Raw genomic sequence first — 23,317 nt, 5'->3', positions numbered from 1 at the left:
AGAAACCCTCGATCCGGATCAAGCTCAATCCGGATTGGCTCCGATCGCGATTAGAAGTGTACCTTTGACAGCGGTATTAGTCATTCGTCTAGGATTTCTTTCAGCGTTTCCCGACGGCATCATTTTTATTGCAGGCCTTGTATAGCACATTTCCGGCGCAAGGGCCAAAACTGCTAATGTACCGTAGCGGTACGTGCTGCCCGAGCCAGCAAGTAGCAGCAGCCTGCGGTGCCAACGCCGCATGGCACCGACGTCCTGCGCGACCAGAGACCAAGGAAGCAGCAGCGGCCACCAAGGCCGGCCAGCGATAGCGGTACGTGGTGCGCGAATGCTGGCTCGACCACCGTGCGCCGGCTTCCGAGAGCGAGAGTGAGGGTGACGTGGCGTCGCAGCGATGCCCTTTCCCCTCACGCAATACCTGGCGCGCTATCGTGGCAGGACGCGTACCCTTTCGCCCACTCTGCTCCGTCGCAGCTGCGGGGAATTTAGGTGCCGTTTGGCTCCTACAGACTATACAGACGTCCGCTTTTTCGCTCAATGGGTCCTTTGACGATCTCGCATCAACACGTATGAAGATACAAAGGAGAAAAGAAAAAACGAGGGCCACATTGCCACATACTTTAGCGGTGTTTATAACACCGTCAAATAATATCACTTAAGCGTCATAACAGGATGATTAGATTGCGTAAATTAGCTGCACAGAACAAAGAGGAAGAAACGACAAAGGGGAACAACGCATCGCAAGATGCAGTGATCGGGATAATATACGCAACATCTTTCTAAGAATGGCCTTATAATTATTGTAGCGAAGAAGACTGGCGCGCCCAATGGATACACTATCATCACCGGCCCGCCGACGAAGTGGGGCCCGCGCTCTGTAGTTGTAGCGAAGAAGACTAGCGCGAGCCCCTCTTGGTCGGCGGGGCGGTGATAATAGTGCGTCCGTAGGGCGCGCGAGTCTTCTTCGCTATAGTATATATAGGGTGCGTTTTTTACAATCATCATCATCACCATCATCATCATCATCAGCCTGGTTACGCCCACTGCAGGGCAAAGGCCTCTCCCATACTTCTCCAACAACTCCGGTCATACAATACATTTTTACAATACATATTTTTATAACAAGCTATTAACGCACTAAGCATGGCGGTTTTGCAAACAAGCTCCTGTTTAAGTCGGACATGCTTTGCCGCTATTAGCGTGAGCTTCAGAAGCGTAATAAATTAAAGCTTACTAACTTTTTAGTAGATCCTGAGGGGCAACAGTTTAAATAACGAATTCAAAGGCAGTCACATTTTATGCACCCTCACTTTCAGAAAAAAAATTATTGAAAATCGCACCTTATTCAGGATATTTATCATCGAATTTCAGGGGTAAATTCAGGCAATATCGAAAGCTAGCACTGCGGTAACGCAGAATAGGCGGCCCTGCTATTGTGTGAATGGTTCGGCAATTATGATTGGCCAAGATAGGGTCATCACATTCCCTATATAGTCTATAGTCACCTAGGGAAGACGACTATATTAAACGTGGACCTTTCGTGCAGTCCTGATGTATGCTCAGACATGTAGCGAGTTCAAACATTTAAAGTGCTCCTTCATAGAGATGGCTTCCATATCTGGAGTCGGCGTAAGTATGTAAAATAAATCCGTTTCTTTCGCTCCTATTCCCGGACGTAATCACCCCTGTGCCTGGAAGATTCCTGGCCTAAACAGTACCCAGAGTTGGAACACGGGGCAGGATTTGCCGCCGGCATGCTATCATTCATACTTGGCCCCACACTTGTTTACGGGGCATTGCCGTATGACGGCCAGCGGTTCGCGTTCACTGTCGATATTGGCTCGACTGAGCTTCGGAAGTTGACGCTGAATATCTCGAATTAGGCACGATTTTCTAATTTTTTTAAACATGGGGGTGCGTTAAAACGACGACCTCCAAATGTGCCCTCTCGACAACTTCCTCGAAGGCATTAATAAACATGTTAATTATTAAAATTTGTTAGTAAGTCTTCCGAAGCAAATCTTATTAGCGGCAAAGTATTTCCGCTTCGTGTAGTGTTTCGTCTGTAAAAACGCCACGCTTCCGGCACTCATTACTTTTCATATTCTCAGTTCGGCGGCGGTGCATCGTGTGCACACATACCTAAAAGCACAGTCCTGATTTTGCAACATCCTTCAACATGGCTGACCAATTCTTCCGCGGAGAGCGCCGTACAACCTATTTGCACCCGCCGCGGTTGCTTAGTGGCTATGGTGTTGGGCTGCTGAGCACGGAGGTCGCGGCATCGAATCCCGGCCACGGCGACCGCATTCTGATGGGGGCGAAATGCGAAAACACCCGTGTGCTTAGATTTAGGTGCACGTTAAAGATCCCCAGGTGGTCGAAATATCCGGAGTCTTCCACTACGGCGTGCCTCATAACCAGAAAGTGGTTTTCGAAACGTAAAACCCCATAATTTACGTTTAACAACCTATTTGCAACGGGCTATTCCTATCGCAGTCGCCCAGGAGCCACCTACTATATACGGACAGCTCTACTGCTCATCGGGGCTCCAGAACACCGACTGCGCACCGACAAATCCCTGCTGCCACCATAAAAGGCGGAACGCGCCATCGGCTAGTTCAGTTCGGCGGCGGTGCACCATGGGCGCACATACCTAAAAGCACATTCCTGCTTTTGCAGGTGAGCACATTTGTCGTAACTATTCTTTCTTTTATCTCCTTGCCTCATGCATGCCCCCCCCCTTTTTTTGCATCCTTTCTTGTTTCTGTTTTGGGCTGCATATCTGATGTCGAAAGATGCCAAGGACTTGTGCAAGCAGCTTGATGAATTACGAAGAGGGATGCGCCTTCATAAGCGCTCGCTTAATGAAAGTGTCAAATTTTGCTCAGATACTTGTGATAACGTAATAGAAATTCAGAAAGACATGAAAGAACTCAAGGATCACATGAAAAAATTCTTAAAAGCAGAGAGCTTGAAGAGAAAAATTGGCCTTTATAGGCGCGAGGGGACGAGCTAGAACAGTACCAACGGTCAAACAACTTATAAATTAAAGGACTACGTGAACACTGTGACGAAGTCGCTGCAGTTCAAAGCGTAGTCGAGAAATTGGGTGAAGAACTTACAGATGCAGACATTGACATCTGCCACAAAGCGGAAAATATAAACCACAAAGAAAACAAATTTGATAATCCGCTTCGCTCGCCGGTCAAAGCAAAATATCTTAGGAAAGGCACAGAAGACACGCTTGACGAATGAGTCCCTTGGATTTGATGGCCCTAACAATTCAGTATTCGTTAATGAACACCTGACTCGAGCGAATAAGCAGTTGCTCGATGCGGCCATTGCTCGTAAGAAAGTAGCAGGTTGGAACTTTGTATGGACGAGCAATGGCAAAATTCTTGCAAGGCAAAGCAAATCGTCTATGGTTCTGCGCATAACTTCAGTTCATGGCTTGCATCTGATGACGCCTGACAGTGATCAAGGCTCCTCTTGAGGGCAGCTGGATGACAACCGTCGAAAACTTCAAAAAGCACAAACATGTCTGATCCAGTCGTTCCTGCAGACTTAAAGACTCACCTTGAAGTTCCATACCTGTCCGGCGCACCCTTGAAATGTTTTCATATTAAATCCCGGTCGCTTTGCAATAAAGTGTGATTATTTTTCTACCCTGCTGGAAAGTTTTGGTTTCGACTTTAATGTACTCATGATATCTGAAACTTGGTATGTGAACGACTGTGTGTTCACGCTGCCCTCATATGAAACATTTTTTTCTAAATCGTCAAAACGCACGCTAAGGTGGTGGCGTGTCCCTGCTCGTGAACAAATTTATGAGATGTGAATTTCTGCCTGAACTAAGCTTCATTACTGATTGTTGTGAAGTCATGACGGTTCTCTGCAACTGTACTGCTCTTTCAGTTTTTTACCGTCCTCAAAACAGTGATGACAATGGATTTCTGGAGTGCTTGGATCCGTTATTTCAGTTCATTAATGACGAAAAGTATAATATTGTATGGGGTGGTGACCTTAACATTGATATGCTGTGTAATAATGCTATTAAAATAATTCTGAAATTGTTGTTGCCTCAAATGGCTGCTCAAATGTAATAACAGAGCCCACTCGCATTACTGCCACCACAGCAACATTACTTGACCTTTCTATAGCTAGTTTTGTCGTAGCACACATTAAAACAGGTGTATGCGACATCAGTGACCATGTGGGAATATATATATATATATATATATATATATATATATATATATATATATATATATATATATATATATATATATATATATAGAAAAGCATGATGCGAAGAGATCGCCTGATCAGGGTTATTATTGTAAAGCAATCACGGATAATATACTACAGAATTTCCGCAGAGCAGTAGAGAGAGAGAGAGAGATAACATTTATTTGTCATGAGATTGGGCGACTTCCTCGCAGGGTGGAGCCCTTAGTGCAGGGCCCCATTGACTCACGCCACTCCGCCTGCCCGCCGGATTAGCCGTCGCTACTCTTGTGGGTCTGAGCTGGTCAGCGCAGTCTCCCAGGAGGAAGGTGAAGGTGAAGGAATAGGGAAGTAGCCCGGAGGGTGCGGGCACTCCCAGGTGCAATGATATACAGTGGGCTTTGCTCCACAATAAGGACAGTATGAGGCATACCGTATGGGGTGGAAGAGGTGAAGATAAAAGAGGCAGTGAAATGAATTAGTTTGAAGCTGTCGCCACGCGACGGCATCTTCTCTATTAAGGGAATTATGTGGTGAAGGGAAGTGTCTCCTGGTACCTCTGTAATATTGTAGAGTTTCAGTGTAGTTCAGTGGTTCTGTCGGCGCGTCGTCTGGGTTGGACAGTTCTTCCAATGGCGCCCGGTTAGCGAGCTCTCGGGCTACCGCATTAGCGCGTTCATTACCATGGAGAGAGGCGTGTCCAGGTGTCCAGACGATACGCACCCTGTGTAACGCTGTGGGGTGTAATGATGTAAGGATGTGGTGTGTGTAGGGTGTCACCCTCCCCTGTGCCAAAGTCCTGCAGGCGGTCGGAGAATCAGCGACCACAGTGATAGGTCCATCTGGCGCCGGCATGGTTGAAGTGTGTACGATGGCTAGGGCGATAGCAGCCTCTTCCACCATGCGGAACACAGTGTTGAGCGTGGCCGAAGCCCTCAGAATGTCTGCACTATCTAGTACGCCTAGACATAGGGCACGTTTCTGTGGGTAGCCGGCCACGTTGGTGTATAGGACTGGTGTATTTGATGTGTCATCGCCAAAGAGTCGAGCCAGGGCTTGTGCTCTTGCCTTTCTTCAACCTTTATAACGGTCAGGGTGCATATTCCGGGGAATTGGGGCCACGTGAATTTTGTTGCGAATGCTAAGCGGAAAAAGTGTGCGGTTTTCCTGTTGTGGTTTACTTGGTAATTGGTATCCTAGCCGGGATAAAATGTGGCACCCTTGCATTGTTCGTTGCAGACGTTGCAATTGGCTGTTAAGATGACCTTCAACTAGTTCGCGGATGGTGTTGTGCACCCCCAGTCATAGTAGGAGCTGCGTAGACCATGTTGGGGTAGTTCCAGCGCTGCCTTTAGTGCCGTACGGACGAGAGTGGTCCATCTGATGCATCTCAGTCTGTGTCAGATTATGATAGGGGAGGTGGTACGTTAATCGGCTAATTATGAGGGCTTGCACAATTCGGAGTACGTCTTTTTCTTTCAGTCCTAGACGGCGGTTTGTAATGCGTTTTATCATGTGCGTTATTTGGGTAAGTTGTTGGCGGAGCACATGTAGGTATGTGTGGCATTCCCGTTGTGTTGTATGTGAAGGCCTAGTACACGTAGTCTGTCTACCCTTGGAGTAACATTGCCATTGAGATGCATTGTGATGGCTGGTAGAATATCGGCCTTGTTCCGTTTTTTTAATACAAGCAGGAGCTCCGACTTCTCAGCTGCGCATGTGAGGCCTCCAGCTGTTGCATACTCTTGAACTATATTTACGGCTTCCTGTAGTGCGTCTTTAATGGCGCCGTCTGACTCTGTGGTCACCCAGATTGTAACATCATCGGCGTACAGGGCGTGCTGCACGTTCGAAAGTTTGTCGAGGAGCGGTGGTAGCTTTGCCATTGCCACGTTGAACAGGGTGGGTGAGGGAACCGAACCATGGGGAGTCCCCCTGGCGGAAACATTTATGATATCCGACCGAATATCACCTAGGCCGATGGTGGCTGTGCGGTCAGATAAGAAGGCTCGGACATAATCATAGATGCGTTTTCCGCATCGGGAGAATGCAAGGTTGTTTAGAATGAGGTCATGTCAGACGTTATCGAAGGCTCCTTTGAGGTCCAACGCCGCATGGCTGTTGCTTGAGCTTTATTTGGACTATCCACAATATCTTCCGTAAGTTGTAGGAGTATGTCCTGCAGAAACAGACCTGGTCGATAGCCGAATAAGGTACTGGGGAAGAATTGGTTTGCTTCGAGGTGAGGCTAGAGGTGATCTAGAACTGCGTGCTCGAAGAGTTTGCCAATACACGAAGTCAGGGAAACGGGTCTGAGATTTTGGAGGGACAACGGTTTCCCGGGTTTCGGAATTAAGGTGATATCGGCGTGTCGCCATTCCTGTGGAAGCGTTCCATTTTTCCAATTGTCGTTGTAGTATGCAGTGAGTTGCCGTATGGCCTGGTCGTCGAGGTTGCGTAGCAGTGCATAGTGAATGCCGTCTGCTCCGGGCGCCGTGTTTCGTCTTACGCCGTGTAGGGCTGCCCTTACTTCTGTCTCTGTAATATCGCCGTCCAATTGGGTTTCTTCCTCATGTGGATAGTCTTTGTACTCCGGTCGGTGGCCTGTAACAATGTATTTCTGTTGCAGTGTTTGGAGGACCGCGTCATCTTCCATTTGTTCTTTGTGGATGATAGTGCGGACTGTGTTCGTTGTGTGCGTTTTTTTGTGCGTTGGGTTGAGTAGTGCTCTGAGGAGGGACCACGTTTTGGAACTACTTAGTGTGCCATTAAGGCGGTCGCAGAGGTTGTGATAATTGCTATTAGTGAGGCTGGTGGCGTATTCTTAGGCATCTGCTGTGATCCGGGCGATTCTTTGTTTCAGCCTACGGTTGTGCCTCTGCCTCTTCCATCGTTTGGTTAGGCCTCTTCGAGCATCCCAGAGATGGAGCAGATGTCTGTCCACATCCGCTGTCTCCGTTGTTACAGTAAGTTGCTTAGTGGCTGCTATAAAATCTCCTTGTAGCTGTTGTGTCCACTAGTGTAGAGATGGCGTGTCGTGTTGTTGAGATTTGGTTCTGTTGCGCCAGAAAGTGTCCCAGTTCGTTATCTTAATTGGACGTTCTGGGGTGCGTATGGCCACCAGTTGGACTCCTATGGCTTGAATGCTGTGGTCACTGCCCAGATTCTTCATTAGGTTGTTCCAGGAGCATTGAGTCAACCCCTTGACCATTGTTAGGTCAGGGCAGGTATCCCTGCTTGCGCTGTTGCCTGTTCTGGTTGGTGTGTCAGGTTCTGTCAGCAGAGTGAATTGATGAAGGTTCATGGCGTGGACTAGACGGCGGGCTTTTGAAGTTTCTGTTTGGTACCCCCAGGATGGGTGGGACGCATTGAAATCTCCCAGAATAATCAATTTTTTGGCTTGTTTACTGGCGGCCGAAAAAAGTTGTCCGAAGTCATCTCGTCGCGATTTGGGTGCACTGTAGATATTAAGTAAAAACAAGCTGGTTTTATATTGATTCCTAGGTACAATTTCTAAGAGAACATGCGGAATGTGGGAGCTGTCGGGCGTGTGCTCGATCACTGTGATTTGTTTGGACACAAGGGTGGCAGCTAGTGGTTGTTTGGTGGTGTCATGCTTGTCGGTGTATCCATTGTATCCAGTGAGCGTGGGAGTGCAATGCACTTCTTGAAGTGCTATAACGCCTGGTGGGTGAAGCTGTGTAGCTAGGAACTGTGTGCGGGAACCCCTCTTCGTTCGGTATCCTCTACAATTCAATTGCCACACACGGAAGGTGGTGGTAGTGCGCCTCTTAGGTTTGCTGGCCATGATTGGTTGATACCGCCTCGCTGATGAGGGCAGGTGTTGTACAAGCCGGACAGGTATAAGGGTGTGACCTTCTTGGTTCTCGAGTGGCGTTAGTGTCATGTGGAAGTGAGTGGCTTTGATGGCTGAAACTTGAGCTAAAAGTTGCACTGATGAATTGTTCCATGTCAGTCATGGCTTGTTGTATGACCTGTTGTGGCATGTGCTTGACATCAACCATGATTTCTTCTTTCATTTTTTGCATCTCCGCTCTCAATATAGTCACCATTTCCTCTATCATTTCACACACTTCTTGTTTGGTGCAGGAATTGTGAGGGAGTTTCTCAGGTGCGAGTGTGTGTGTCTGGGTGAGTGAAAGCGTCGCTGTGGGAGACAGTTTGTTTTGTTTGTTTGCTTGCTTGTTTGTTTGTTTGTTTGCTGTGCGGACGGAAGTGAAGGAAGGGAGGCGGAAATAGGGGGAAACTGCGCTGACCAACTCACCGCTGTCGCCTTCCTGGTGTGATGGTCGGGCGTTTTCGTCCACACGGCCTGAGGTTCCTTCGGTAGCTGTGTCTGCTGCGTCAGGCTGTGGCTGCCAGATCGGCTTCGACCACGTGGTTGCTTCTGGTGCTTGGACGGCCTGCGCACTTTGGACCTACTGCAACTTTGAGATTGGCTGTGTCCCCGGGATCGGCAGCGAGAACGACCCCGTGTTGCATCAGTAGCAGCAGGTGCCGCACCATTAAACCTTGCTGGACTTCTTGTCGTGTTGGAATTGTTGCTCCGCCATTTTCTGCTGCTCTCGGAACACGTGGCTCTTGTTAAAGGGTTTGCGTTGCCTTATTGGACATCGAGAGTCAGTGGCGGGGTGCTCACCACCACAATGAAAGCATTTCAGCGTGCAATCATGTCCTTCGGAGGGGTTGGAATTTCCGCACGCAGCACACAGGGGTTTATCCGGGGTGGGGCAAGCATCCGCTCGATGACCCGTGGAGAGGCACACGCTGCATAGCTGCTGTCGAGGTTTATGAATGTAGCACCGGTATTCTGCTCCGTAATAGTAGATGTACCAGGGAACCCGAATGCCAGAGAACGTGATGATGGCCGTGGCTGAATTTCCCATCATTCTTGCATGCAGGACCTGAGCCATCGCTGATTGGATATTTGTTATCAGCGTTGTCGGCGTTGTGTTCTTTTCTATGCCGGAGATGACTCTTTTGCAGGAAGCATCCGGAGCAGCCACATAGGCCTGAACCTCGTACTGCTTGTTTTCCAGGCATATAGAGTTCATCAGCGGCAGTCTTGCCGCTAGTTCTTCGTCCGGTGTGCTGACCACTGCGACGTTCTGCTCTCAGCGTATGCGGATGGTTAGCTGGTGGAGCGTGCTCTCGTTTAATTGAGGCGCTGTGCCTATAGCTCTGGCTATAGAGTGCTGCGGCCACTCAGCGAGATTCAGTCCATCTCTCGGTCGGAAGATCGCGTTCAAGTCGTTGATCGGTAGCGGGGGCAGCTGCGAGCTGTTATTGCGCAATGTGCGATGTAGGTGGTCATACTGTGCGAGTTCGGTGTTGGGTGGCAAGCTCGACGTAGCTTGGACCTGTTTCTTGCGCTTTCGGGCCACGAGAAACCAAGTCCCGTCTTCGTTGTCTTGAGTCGGTTCTTGATCCATAGCGGCGGCTGGTGTGGTTTCGTCCAATGCTGCGGCAGGCAAGGGATCTCGGGCAGCCATCGTCACGGTAGCAGTGCAGTGGGAATGGGCGGCACGCGATGCTGTCACGCCGTAATCGCGGCGCCTACGTTAGGCCTACCGCTGCGGCCTGCTCGCCTCAAAATGTCCAAGGGCCGCAGTATCAACGGATCTGGGAGATCTTGGTCTCAAAAGATTTCACCCGTTAAGATCCGTCGACTGGTGGTGGTAAGCACGTTGTAGAAACAAAAGATCAGCTGTGAGGTGTTCCAAAAGCCGGAGCCCATTCGGAGTGTCTTCTTCTTCTTCCTCCAGAGCAGTCGGAAATGAGCCATGGGCGAACATCTGTTCCATAATGTGTCCCAACAACGCGTATGGCACTTTCTTAGACAAGCTTATGGCCCTGTATAAGGATAGCTTTCCGTATACCAAGGTAAGAAAACGAAGAATTAGAAAACCATGGATTTCAGCTGTATTGCTGCATCGTATTGAGGAAAAAAAACTTCACTGGACATTTATTAAAACGAGAGAGCCTGATCAGTGGACACAGTACAAAGCTTATTGAAACAAATTAAATATTGATATTAGAATTGTTAAGGAAAGATATTACACTGACATTTTTGAGAGTAGTAGTGGCCGTACTGATATCATGTGGAAACAGCTGTCCAGCATCATTAACCCTTCTAGCGCGACGAGGGTCCTGATCACTTAACACTGAGTGGTGTTGAATTAAGTAAGTCCAACTTAGCTAATGCATTTAATGACTCATTCCTTGATAACTCGCCGTCACCATATAACCCGAAAGCGACTTAATATCTTGATCGCAATAACCCCCACAGTGCCTTCCTCACTCCTGCTGGCAACGCAGAAATTCAATCAGTTTTTATGGAGTTACACAATAGTACTTCGAGGGATGCGAGTGGACTTCAGATCGCACCTGTTAAGTATGTTATACATGTAATTTCACCTCCATTGACTGAAATCTTTAACCTTTGCCTCAAAAGTGGTATATTTCCAACGCAAATGCAACTATAGCCAGAGTGATACCAGTGTTTAAAAAAGGTGATCGCAATAATATCGCTAATTATAGGCCAATATCCCTCTTACTAGTTTTTTTCAAAGGACTTGAGAAAGTAATCGCTAAACGCCTACACCAATTTCTGGATCACCATAGTATTATCACCCGTTCTCAACACGGCTTTCACAAACGATTTTCCACCGAAACTGCATTAGTATCCCAGAATGAACTTATTTTACATAACTTCGAAGCAAAAAAGATTGTACTTGGTGTCTTCATAGATTACAAAAAGGCTTTTGACAGCATTAGCCATGACACTCGCAAAAATTCAGAGTTATGGTATCAGAGGTCATTTTCTGGAGCAAATACGCTCTTATTTATCACACAGATATCGGTATATCGATATCAATAGGAGTTACTCGCGCATGACACAAATTAAGGCTGGCGTCCCACAAGGAAGCATTTTGGGCCCACTTCTATTTAATTTATACATTAATGATATCAATAATGTTAATAAGAATGCATACTTTCTTATATATGCGGACGACACGAGCATTTTCTTTAGCGGGGACCGCCCGGACGACCTCATTATCCTTGCAAATGATACTCTTTCAGTGCTTGCCCACTGGGTGAGATGTTACGCATTACAAATAAGCATTTCAAAAACAAAAGCAATGTTCTTTCGACCTATAGGAAAGTCACTAAGCGTCTCCGCAAAACTCTGCTATGCGTCGAGTACAATAGAGATCGTTAAGAGTTTCAAATTTTTAGGAACCTGGTTTAGGGAAAAACTTCTCTGTGATACCCATGTAGATCACGTATGCCTTAAGGTTGCTCGTGTGGTCGGTGTACTTTCTCGGTATCGCCATTTTTTCTCGCCTAAAATAAAGCTGCTTCTGTTTCAAACGATTTTTATGTCGCATCTGCCTTACTGTAACCTAGTGCGGGGAACTTCTCCGTACACCACCGTTCAAAAAGTCTACCTCCTTCAGAAGAAGGATTCAAGAATTGCCTTCAACCAACCTTATGATCACCCCTCCGCAGACCTCTTCAACCACAGCAATATACCGCGAATATTTAGTCTTTTCGATATACGTCTGTGGTTACGCTACAAACAGGAAATTCGGGACAACATTTCAACTCTGTCAGAATTAGCTAATCTAGAACTGCCATTGTCGGCATACTCGTTACGCCACTATTTTATCTATATATCGTATTAAGACCGCCACTACACAGCATAATAGACCTCGGGTGACGTTGGTCTGTGACATCTTTACTAACTGGTCCGTGAAACCAACTAACTTTACTTATATAACGACACATATAACTGTCATATCTCGTCTATTCAGCACTTATAAAACCAAGCAATACGCATTATCAATAACAGTGGGTTTTTCACGAGTGCTACTCTACTACTTCGTGAAAATAACATCCTTGTTGTAACGAACTTGTTCAACTATCATCTAATAATTATGTTTGATAAGTTACTTACTAAACAGCTCTCGTACCAAATCATTGATTCCAGGCACCTCATTAATACCTATAATATCAGGTTTGCGCGTAACTCCAATTTTCTACTACCTATGGTTCATTCTAACTATGGAAAAATGACATCATCGTTCGCTGCTATAAAACTGTGGAATGGTTTACCCGTCAACATTAAATTTTCATCCTTTCGTACATTTAGTCATACCCTTAAGCAGTTTTATGTGTCTAACTACGTTTACGTTATTCATTACACTACATTTGTCATTTGTATGTATTGACATTTTTTACGCACTATAGGGTTGTATACAATCAATTTGTTTTCATTTATCTTATTTTTGCTATGTTGTATTTTCGCGATTGTATGTGTTTCTTCCAGTTAGCTTGCTCTTTTTTAATACATCTCTACATTGTCATTATTAACTGAGGGTCCCGTTGCAGTCTTTGACTTTGGGACCCTCGTCTGTATATTGTCTCTTACCAATTCATTGTATTTAAAGAATAATAAACTGAAACTGAAACTGCTTTAACAAAGGAAGCACTTACTTTAAGCTTGATTTATCAAAGATAGTAATCAGCTGGTAAAGCTAGTAAATTACACCCGTTAATACCTGTTTACTGCCTTTTTTCTAAGAGTGCGGGGGGATTGTTTCACTATAGCGAACAAACTTCCACGCACAATACGGCCGCGCACTCCGCGATGATTAACGCTCATTAGGCTACACATTTTATCATTTAAGTGCAAGTTTAAAACTTTGACCGTCGATATTGACGCACCAGGTCTATGCGGTTTCTGCAAAGTTCCTTCTTAACTTAAAGGGAAGCTGAAGAGTCTGTCGAATTCAATAGGATGCTCATATACGGATGCGGGAACCTTATAAACAATGAAGGTAAAATTTTAGGGGGGGGCGCCATTTTTCACTTAGGAGCGACGCAATCGTCGGTTAAAATTGCGCTGTAGCTCCGCCCCCCGTCGAGCGCAGCGCGCTGCTGCTGACGCTGACGATGCGAGCGGAGACCGGAAACCGCGGCTTAGTGACGTCAACACTGGCGTTCCGCTCCTTCGTAGTCTCCGCGACCGTGCCTGACCGGGCTTATTTCTGCGTGCGTGCCGTCCTAATCTGCTTCGCTCGACCCTACATTCCTTTATTTGTGTGTATATAGGAGTGGTAGTTGACGTGCGCAGCATCAATTGAACTTGTAGGCCGATCATGCCGGTGTTCTGTGCAGCCTACGCTTGCGCGAACACCAGCGGCCGCGACGATGTTCCGATGTTCCATTAGTTCCTGCAAGACAAGAAGCTTTCAGCTAAGTGGGAGTCTGCTGTGAAGCGAAGCAACTTCAAGCGCTCAAGAACAAGTGTTGTGCTCTAACCACTTCCGTGACGATTACTACCGGAGTTTATCAATAATGGGTGCTTTGGGTCTCCTAAAAAAAAATAGCACGCTGAACGGAAGGTGCATGTTTATCGCCCACCCTTGACACCGGTTTCATCGCCAAGCGCCGCGAATTTTCTATTCGCACGTGTGTTGTGAAACAGCCTGCATGCAGCTACCATAAAGCAGTGCAAGCGTAAAGTTTGCATGTGTTGGAAAGCCTGCTCACGCCAAGACGCTGCACTCCCCCTTCTCTCGCACACATAAGAAACCGACCATCTCACGTAGCCGACGGAATTCGCCGGTTACGAGTAGCGTGCGGATGGCGCGCTGATGAAGGTTCTATACTACACGTTCTACAACAGCCGGTAAACTTTTCCCGCGTTTAAACCGTCTGTGTAGATTGCCGACAGCTTTGGGGCAGCGCACAAATGCTGAAGATCGCATCACCGCTTACGTTCTACGAGGAGGCATGCAGGAACATAACACTACAGTTGTTTGCCCGGAAACGTACTCACTGGAACGCTCAATGCAGCTTAGCAAAAAACATAATCGCCAAAGAACGGTTCCAACACAAGGAAATGCTAACACTTCGCCTTCGTTCGCGTAGAAAGCAGTGCTTGCACCAGCATTTTTTGCTTCTTGGAGAAGCCGGCTCTTCGCAATCGGCTCGTACATGTAGTATGTACAAGTATGTACGTACGTGTAGTATGTACAAGTATAAAGCCCTTACAAGTGATCTTGCACGCGACAGCGACAGCGCTACAAGCGAGGCGATGGCTGTCGCGTTCACTCGTCGTCTGCAAGCCGAACTCCACGCGAGCGACGGCTTGAGCGACGACTTCCCGGTATGAGGGCAGCAATATACGCGCCGAAACTAGCGCGACGCATGCTTTATCAATTTAAGTTCATGTATTTTACTGAAGAAGGAGCATAAAATATTTCTGAAGGTCTTGCACTAGGTTCTTATTCTTGCACGTGTAAAATTCAATAGTTTGCTCGTTCCGTGCGACAAACAGCAGTACTTGAGTTATGTACATCCAGTTTCGGCTTCGCACAATTGGCTAGTCGCTCATTGCATTTCCGGGCAACGAGCGACCAGTTCTAGATTTCTAGAAACGAGCGATCGAGCGAAAACACCGAGCGATTTGTTCAAGCGACGACCCGTTTTGTCGCTCGAAGCCGTCGCCCGTCACCGTCGCGCGCAAAATCGCTCTCGTAGAGTTTGGACTTAACGCCAAACTCCTCAGAGAAACGCAAGTTCTCGAAAATTTCCATGACCGTCTCAGCAAAACACCACCAAACTATTTTGCACCGTGCTTCGTGTGTAGCGGCAGCAGTCGGTCCTGACGAACACCATTGTTGACGTCACGAGGCGCCCGACCAATCACAGGCGGAAACGAGGCGCGCGAGCTGGGCGTGTCTGCTACTGCACTTTTCGTCGAAATAAAATATGTTTGCGCTTTCTTTCACTCAATTTCGATGCGATATTCGAATTCAGACGGTTGAAAACCACGGCGTACTGTTGTTCACTCATTTTTTCTGGAAAACCTTTCAGCTTCTCTTTAAGGAATAGCGTGTACGAAGAAGTTTTGTTTAAGAAGTTTCTTAGTTCTTGCGTTATACAAAATTAGTGCCTCTTTCATAACACAATTCAATATCTCCTTTGTTCTTGTAGGAAGATTTTACGCTTGAAATGAGCAATTTCCTAAACAAAGGGGTTGCTCGACACGCCCACTTTCTTAGTCAGTGAATAGTGATATACGCTCCTGTTGCATTAAAAACGGGCAAAAACAAGAAGTTTTTTTTCACCACCTTTAACGGGATCTTATATTGTTATCTGGCAACACTGAAAGCCACTTAGGAAGTAAGTTCAGGCATTAGCGAAGCTTGAGGAGCAGCCGGAAGCGCATGGAGCGCGTTGCTATAGACTTGAATGTGAAGTCCACGACCTGCGCTGTTCGTTCTGGCGTCTTTCATGGTTATCGCTCGTTTCGCTCCGTGCACTATGGACGCAGTCCTAACTATTCAAGATGGAAGCATTGCCCAAGTAATTTGATCTTTAATAAGCCCCGATACGCAGTGCGATGGTTTAGAGTGATGGACCAGCGTCGACTCTACTTTAGTGAGCGGGTGGCACGGCTGATGGCAAATAAGGCCCGGATGCCAAACAGGAAGCACAGAAAATGAGAATTTGTTATGTGTATGTCTATGTGCCCGATGGCTGCAAAATAGGTGCCTCAGTAGGTCTCTACTAAATTGCAACTGAACAATGGCTGCTAAGTAGGTGCCTCAGTAGATCACTACTAAAGTGCAACTGAGCAGTGAAGCTTTGTTTCTGCTTTCGACTCAGTTCTCTCAGAACGTCAGTTGTCCCCATTAATTCTAGAACTACTTAGCCATAAAAATGTTTTTCCACCAGTGCTTAACAAATCATTACATATGTCTACTGTAGCAGAATCATAAACATGCAATGAAAGCACTTATATCGAAAAATATTATCAGATAATCATTAGATCGCGCCATTAGCCCACAAAACCCCCTAGTTAAACTTATTAAATACGAAGTACACGGTACAAGCACACAAAACATTAATAAATAAAAGAAAGCGGATAAGCAAAAGAAAAGCTCATGTCAGAAGTGGGATTCGAACCCACGCCCGGAAGACCGGACTGCGACCTGAACGCAGCGCCTTGGACCGCTCGGCCATCCTGACAGGACGTCTGTCGGCTGGCACAAATCGCTACTTGTGCAAGACAAACGCACCTCCGACCGTGCGGAAAGTACCTTTTTTTACTGGAAATGCTTTGTCATTTCTCTGCTATTGACGAGCTCGACTCGTTCATGTACAGAAAGCAGTTGCTTTTTATTTGTTAAAAAAGATCGTTTCGTGTACAGCTGTTTATATTTAATTTCGTTATCAGCATACATCCACAGATGAGTGCTGGCAAAATAATTATGAAAACGCCATACCAAGCAGTAAATAGGCTGACAAGAAATTTTGATGATAAGGACCGCAAAGGCGGGGCACCTAACCACAGCTGTTGCTGTTGTTGTTGTTGTTTCAAAACATGGCTCGTACCCACAACTGGAAGAGAACCCATTTTCCATTTTCCACAACTGGAAAATGGGATCTCAAAATCACGTTATCGTCTTTGTCTTCGGCTAAAAACCTTGCAGCAGCGCCTCGAGAAATGGATACAACAACACAATATTACTCTAAACTTTTGTAACTTATACTTTTAAGCAAAGAATGACAACGAAACGCGATATTTGTATATTTTTCTCCGAATATTCAGATTCTGAAGATTAGCGTCATCTCAGCGCGTCAACACCAGGCAAAAAATAAATTGAATTGCGTACGACATCGAATCCGTCGGCAGCGCTAAGGGCACCTCGAAGGAACCGTGAAAATCGGATCGTCTATAACGAAGTTCGTATTGACAGAAGCGATATAAACAAAAAACTCCAAACATACTATTCGTAGCTGACGTAACATCTACGACGGAAAATTATAAATAAGTATACTTAAAATAAAAGGACAGCTGCAGTGAGTGAGTGAGTAAAGACTTTATTTGAAAACAAGGTATTGACGGATGACCTTGTTGTTAGGCAGCCACGAGCCCCTGGGCCCGGGCGGCTTCCTCAGCTCGCTCGATGACCTTGGCCTGCAGGTCAGGGTCGGAGCTGAGCAACACGGCCTCCCACTGCTCAGTACTACTTACTTCGTGATTTGTGTGATTTTCGGCTGGGCACGACCACATAATATGGAATAGATCCGCTTTTTGCTTACAATGCTTACATGTATTAGGGTATTGGTCCGGGTAGTAGTAGTGATAGGCTACGGGGTTGGGGTAGGTGTTCGTCTGAAGTCGTCTCCAAGCTACTTCTTGTCGCTTGTTAAGCGATTTGTGTGCTGGCGGGTACTCTGCCCTGGCTAACCTGTAGTGCTGAGTTATTTCCTGGTAACTGACCATGCGATCCCTCCCTGACCCTAGCGTGAGCCGTCCGGGTGCTCGGTTGGCGAGTCCTCGAGCGGCGGTGTGGGCGGCGTCGTTGCCGGGTAGGGAGGAGTGTGCTGGTGCCCAAATGATCTGGATTGGTCGTGGGTGTTGGTTTGTGTCTATTATGTGTTTTACGGGAGCCGAGACCCGACCTTTCGCAAAATTGCGTACTGCTGCTCTGGAATCGCTAATAATGTAATGACAATGTGTGGAGGCTATTGCCAGAGCGATAGCCGCCTCTTCCGTTGTTTCGGAGCTTCTGGTGCGAATTGAACCACCAGCGCGTATTTGACCTGAGGAGTCCACCACTGCAAGGGACATACAGTTGCGTTCTATGTATTCTGCTGCGTCGACATAGACTACGTCTTTGAAGGAGTGGAATTTCTGATGTAGGGCTTTGGACCGCTCGGCCCTCCTTTCCTTGTGGAATTCGGGGTGCATGTTTTTAGGGAGTGGATTAATTTTGAGATGGCGCCTCTGATCGTGAGAAATGTCTACTTTAATGCTTTGCATCGACTCGTAGTTGATGCCGAGATTCTGGAGGATGTTTCGCCCGGCGGCACTCTGAGCTAGCCTTTCGTATTGAGATATAAGGTGCGCTTCTACTAGTTCATCGAGGGTGTTGTGCACACCTAGGGCTAGCAATTTAGCGTTGGCCGTTCTTATAGGTAGTCCAAGAGCCTGTTTATAGGCCCTCCGGATAATCCCCTCTATTTTCTCTCTCTCAGCCGCTTTGAGGCAGAGGTACGGGGTGATGTAGGTGATGCGGCTGAGAACGAAGGCTTGTACCAACCTTATGAGGTTGGCTTCTTTCATGCCAGAGTGTCGGTTGGCAATTCTTGAAATGAGTCGCATCGTCTGCTGAACGCATGCTTCCAGTTTATGAATTGTGTTGCCGTTGCGCCCGTGAGCTTGCATGAAGAGGCCTAGTACACGGATGGTGGTCACCACCGGGATCGCGCCTCCTCCGGCTCGCACAGTGATTTCTGGGGATGGCGCAGTGTCGGATTTGCGGTTTGTAGGGGCTCTGAGTAGGAAGAGTTCTGATTTTTGCGGGGAGCAGGCGAGGCCTTTGTCGGTAACGTACTTTTCAACCGTGTCTACAGCTTGTTGCAGCGTGGTTTCTATATCTCCATCGCTACCTTTAACCACCCACAGGGTAATGTCGTCGGCATACAGACTGTGGTGTAGACCTGGAATCTGATTAAGTTGTTCCGGTAATCTGATCATCGCTAAATTAAAGAGGAACGGGGATAAGACTGATCCCTGCGGTGTGCCACGACTTCCAAGAGGGATCTTGTCCGATTGTAGTTCTCCTATTCTTAGTTCCGCTGTGCGGTGGTTGAGGAAATCTTTGATGTAGTTGTAGGTCCTCTGGCCCACACCTAGGTACTGCAGATTCTCTAGTATAGCCTGATGCGCTACGTTGTCAAAGGCCTTTATAAGATCAAGGCCCAGGACAGCCCGGGTACCATTCTTAGGTATGTGGTCCAGAACTTGGTGTTTAAGCTGAAGCATGATGTCTTGCGTGGAAAGTTTTGGACGAAAGCCAATTATGGAGTTCGGCAATAAGTTGTTGTCCTCCGCAAAATTGTGGAGGCGGTTAAGTATAACGTGCTCCATGAGTTTTCCTACGCATGAGGTCAGAGAGATCGGGCGTAAGTTCTCGAGCTGTAGTCGCTTACCATGTTTCGGTATGAATATTATTTGTGCATGCTTCCACTGCGAGGGGATAGAACCTGTTTCCCAACAGCGGTTGAAGTACTCTGTTAGGGCAGTGATAGATACGTCGTCTAGATTTCGGAGGGACTTATTCGTTATTCCATCGGGGCCTGGTGCAGATTTAGTTCGGATTTTGAGCAAAACGGCTCGTACTTCAGCCTCTAGGATGGGTGCGTCTAGGTTAAGATTCTCCGGACCAGTGTATGGTTTCTGGGGGATTTGTGCATTTGTGCCTATGTCCCGGGTTTTGAGCTCTGTTAGGAGCTCGTCGTTCGTGCCCTGGTATTGGTGAGTGATCTTATTGAGGCTTTTCCTCTGCTCGGATTTACTCTTATCCGGGTCCATAAGGTATCGGAGGAGATTCCACGTTTTGGCTAGACCGAGTTGTCCCTGCATGCTGTCGCATACCTTTTCCCATGGGTTTTTGGTTAATTGGTTAGCGTATTCCTCGATTTCTATGTTAATTTGCGCGATGCGCAAGCGGAGTGTACGGTTTAGTTTATTCTTTTTCCAGCGGGTTTGCATGCTATTTTTGGCTTCCCACAAGTGCAGGAGGCGGCTATCCACCTCTACCAGACCATCGTCTTCAGGGATTTCCCTCGTGGCGCGTTTAACGCAATCTCTGCGATCCCCGATCCAGGCCTCGAGATCGTTTATATGCTCGGTGGCGGTTGTCTCCCGAATCTGGCGGAAGCGGTCCCATTCCGTTAGCGAAACTCGTTTGCCCTTCTTGCGGGGTGGACCCGCCTGAATGTGGATTTCTATGATATAATGATTGCTACCGAGGCTTTCCCCGGTATTAGTCCAATCATAGTTGCCTATGTTTTTGATGAAAGTTAGGTCGGGAGTGGTGTCAACACTGACACTATTCCCGATACGGGTGGGTGTCTGGGGGTCTGTGATGAGAGTCAGTCCCTGTTGTTGGGCTTCTAGCCAAAGATTACGACCTTTGACTACCTCTGTGCGGTATCCCCATGCAGTGTGGGGAGCGTTGAAGTCACCTAATAATAATATGGCCTTTTGTTGGGAGATTCTGAGAACCTTCCTGAATAGAATTCCGAACTTGTGACGTCGGCACTTTGGGCTACTATAGACATTAAGAATGAATATGCTTTCATCCTCCTTACGTTTAGGAATGAGTTCAATAAAGACGTGGTCTATGTCGACTTCTTCAATATCATGTTTAATGACTGTTAGATTTCTGTGAACTAGAATAGCGGTGGTGGAATCCGACCCAGAAGCATTATAGGATTTGTACCCTGCCAATTTTGCGTGGCCTCCCGTCTCCTGAAGGGCAATGATATCAGGGGCCGCCTTACCCCGAAGGAACTGCTGAAGGTTTCCCCGTTTGCGGCGAAACCCACGGCAGTTCCACTGCCAGACATTGTAGTTAGGAGTGTGAGCCATTTTGAGGTGGCGAGGGTTCAGCGATCGGTTTGGAGATTTCGGATAGGGGTGGACGGTCATAGGGTTTGGATGCCACGCCCTTAAGGGAGCCGGAGGCCGTGGATGTAAATCTCGACTCCCAGCGAAGTACTTTGGCTTCGGTCGCGGCTACCCGAGATTCTAGGTTGGTGGTTCTGGTTTCCAGAGCGTCTAGACGTGCGCTTATTTGTTGCAAGTGGGCACCATTCTCCTGATGTTGCTGAAGCATCTGGTTGGCAAGTTCAGTAATCATATGTTCTAGTTTCTCGAATCTTGGGGATATGTCTGAAGAGTTGTCTGCATGATCTTCTGCCTTACGTTTATGTGGGGGTGCTGTGGTGTTGAGTGAGGGATTATATGGTGGGGTTGGGCGCGGCGTTTTACTGCGCTCCTGTTGTTTTTGTTGTAATCGGGTGATTTCTGCACGCTGCTTAGTGATTTCGGTTCTCTGTTGTTCTATTGTTGGAGTTCTGCCTCGAGAGCCTGCATCTTAGGATACTGAGCATTGGGAAAAGAGACCGTGTTAGCCCAGCTCACCTGTGGACCGCTGTTAGTCGGAATCGTTCGTCTCCCGGAACTCGACCGGTTCCGCGACGTCCCGTCGGAGTCGGTGGCACTCGGAGTTGAGCTTAGTCTCGGGTAAGACCGAGATCGGCTCCTACTGCTCGATCCTCCGGGAAAAAAGCTTGCACTGGTTTCTTGGCTGTTCTGCGTCGATCGGCGTTCTCGCGATCTACTTTGCCTGCGCTCGTTAGGGTGGTTCTGTGCTTCCACCGAGAGTTTCTGCCACTGTCGTTGTCGGATGATGTAGGGGATTTGGAAACGTTTCCTGCATTGCTTTGAGCCGGAGAGATGGTTGCCGTTGCAGATAGCGCATACTAGTTCGCAGTCATGGTCTGTTGGCGGGTTTTGCTTGCCGCACCGGATACAACATTTATCGTTCGGGGTGGGGCACACATCGTCCCGGTGGCCGACTTTTCGGCAGATTCCGCACACTTCGATCTTCTTCTTGTACAGAAGGCATCGGTACGTAGTATTTCGGTAGTTGACGTAGTGTGGTACTTCTTCACCTTGAAAAACGATGATAACTGAGGACGTCTTGCCCATGCGCCTGGCGTGCAGGACCCGGGGGGTATTACGCGCCAAACTTCTAATAATGTCTTCTTGTGTGTCGTAGTCCGGAATCCCATGGATGATTCCTTTGGCCGAGTTTTCGGGCGCCGTAATGTACGTAGTCATGCTGAATCTCTTCTCCTGTAATTTGAGCTCCTTGATTTGGCTGTATTTGACGGCGTTGTCTTCTCTTGGTGTGCTGACAATAATGATATTTTGGCTGGTGTTGATTCGGATCGTGTCTTCTAGCTGCGTTGCCACTTCCAGAGCGGCCGTTCTCATGATGTTGTCGGTGATGAGCGCGGAGCTCCAGCCGGCTGTATTGAATCCGTCACGCGGTCGGAGAACCACTTTGAAGTCGTCTTCCGGCAGCGGTCTTCGGCACTTGCCGACGCGGACGGGACGACGGCGTCTGCGCTACAGAATTAGTTCTTGTACGCGGTATGACTTTGGATTCGTTAAGGCTTGGTTTGCTTCGCTGTAGGGTCTTATGGGCGGCGAGCCATCCTGCCTCGTTTAGTTCTTCCGGGGCGATTTCAGTCCCCTCCACTTCTATTTCCATAGTTGCCTGATGAGTTGGTAGAGATGCCGGGCTGCCGAACCGGCGTTAGGGTTAACGCGGCGGCCGGCAAACCGGGCACGAAATGTGGCGTTTTATGGATGGATATGGAAGCACTTGCCGAGATGTTGATCTCGTCGTGGTCCTGATGACTTCCCGCAGTAGTGGCGATGGTTACTTCCAGGAAATCTATAGGCTGACGGTCGCTGTGAGTGGAAAAAGCCGGAGCTCCATGTGAGGTACTACTACATTTATTACATTTATTGTAGTTCTATGACGCAAAACACTGTTCTATAGACTGAGTGATTGCTGGCTGCGTGCACTCTAGAAACTGGTTCGCTGTCACAAAAGCCGACATGTTATACCGAGCGTGCTGAAAAAAATCTGTTTTAATATTGTCGAAAAAGAATGCACCAAATAATTCAATGCGTTATCAGTTGCATGAATTGTGAAAACTGCTGGGCTCGTGCCCCGCAACAATTATGAGCCTGCAAGAGACACCTGGATGGCCTCCTCAGTCGCTGTTTTCGATGTCAACCCTGAGGGTTTACGAACACAAAGAGGACTGGGAGAATTGTCTTCCGGCCACTTCGTTTGCATTGCGAACGGTTCCTCATGAAGCTACAGCGTTCTCGCCAGTAGAACTAGTGTATGGGAGGACACTTCGTTCTCCACTGAGAGAGATAAGAGAGGAGAAAAGAGGAGAGAGTCCAACAGTGGTAGAATACGTGCTAAATCTGCTGGAACTACTAAGTGCGACCCAAGAACGAGTTGAAAAGAACATGGAAGTAGCTCAAAAGAACGCCAAATTCTATTACGACAAGATTGCGAGGCTTGGTACGTTTAACGCCGGAGACCAGGTAATGATCCTCAAACATTCAAGAAGGAACAAGCTTGAAGTTCACTGGGACGGA

The 23,317-nt window shown here is 47.5% G+C and overlaps 1 non-coding gene across 1 annotated transcript; it reads right to left on the bottom strand.

The window, feature by feature from the left end:
* Positions 1 to 16,212: 16,212 nt before the first annotated feature.
* TRNAL-CAG (transfer RNA leucine (anticodon CAG)) lies at positions 16,213 to 16,296 on the bottom strand. The gene has a single exon. It is a non-coding gene; the product is annotated as a tRNA-Leu (tRNA).
* Positions 16,297 to 23,317: the final 7,021 nt, after the last annotated feature.

The sequence above is a fragment of the Dermacentor variabilis genome, chromosome 4 (genome assembly GCF_050947875.1).
Source record: "Dermacentor variabilis isolate Ectoservices chromosome 4, ASM5094787v1, whole genome shotgun sequence".
Taxonomy (NCBI): Eukaryota; Metazoa; Arthropoda; class Arachnida; order Ixodida; family Ixodidae; genus Dermacentor; species Dermacentor variabilis.
Note: the sequence above shows the minus strand (reverse complement) of the source record. Positions and strands in the feature narration are given on the sequence as shown.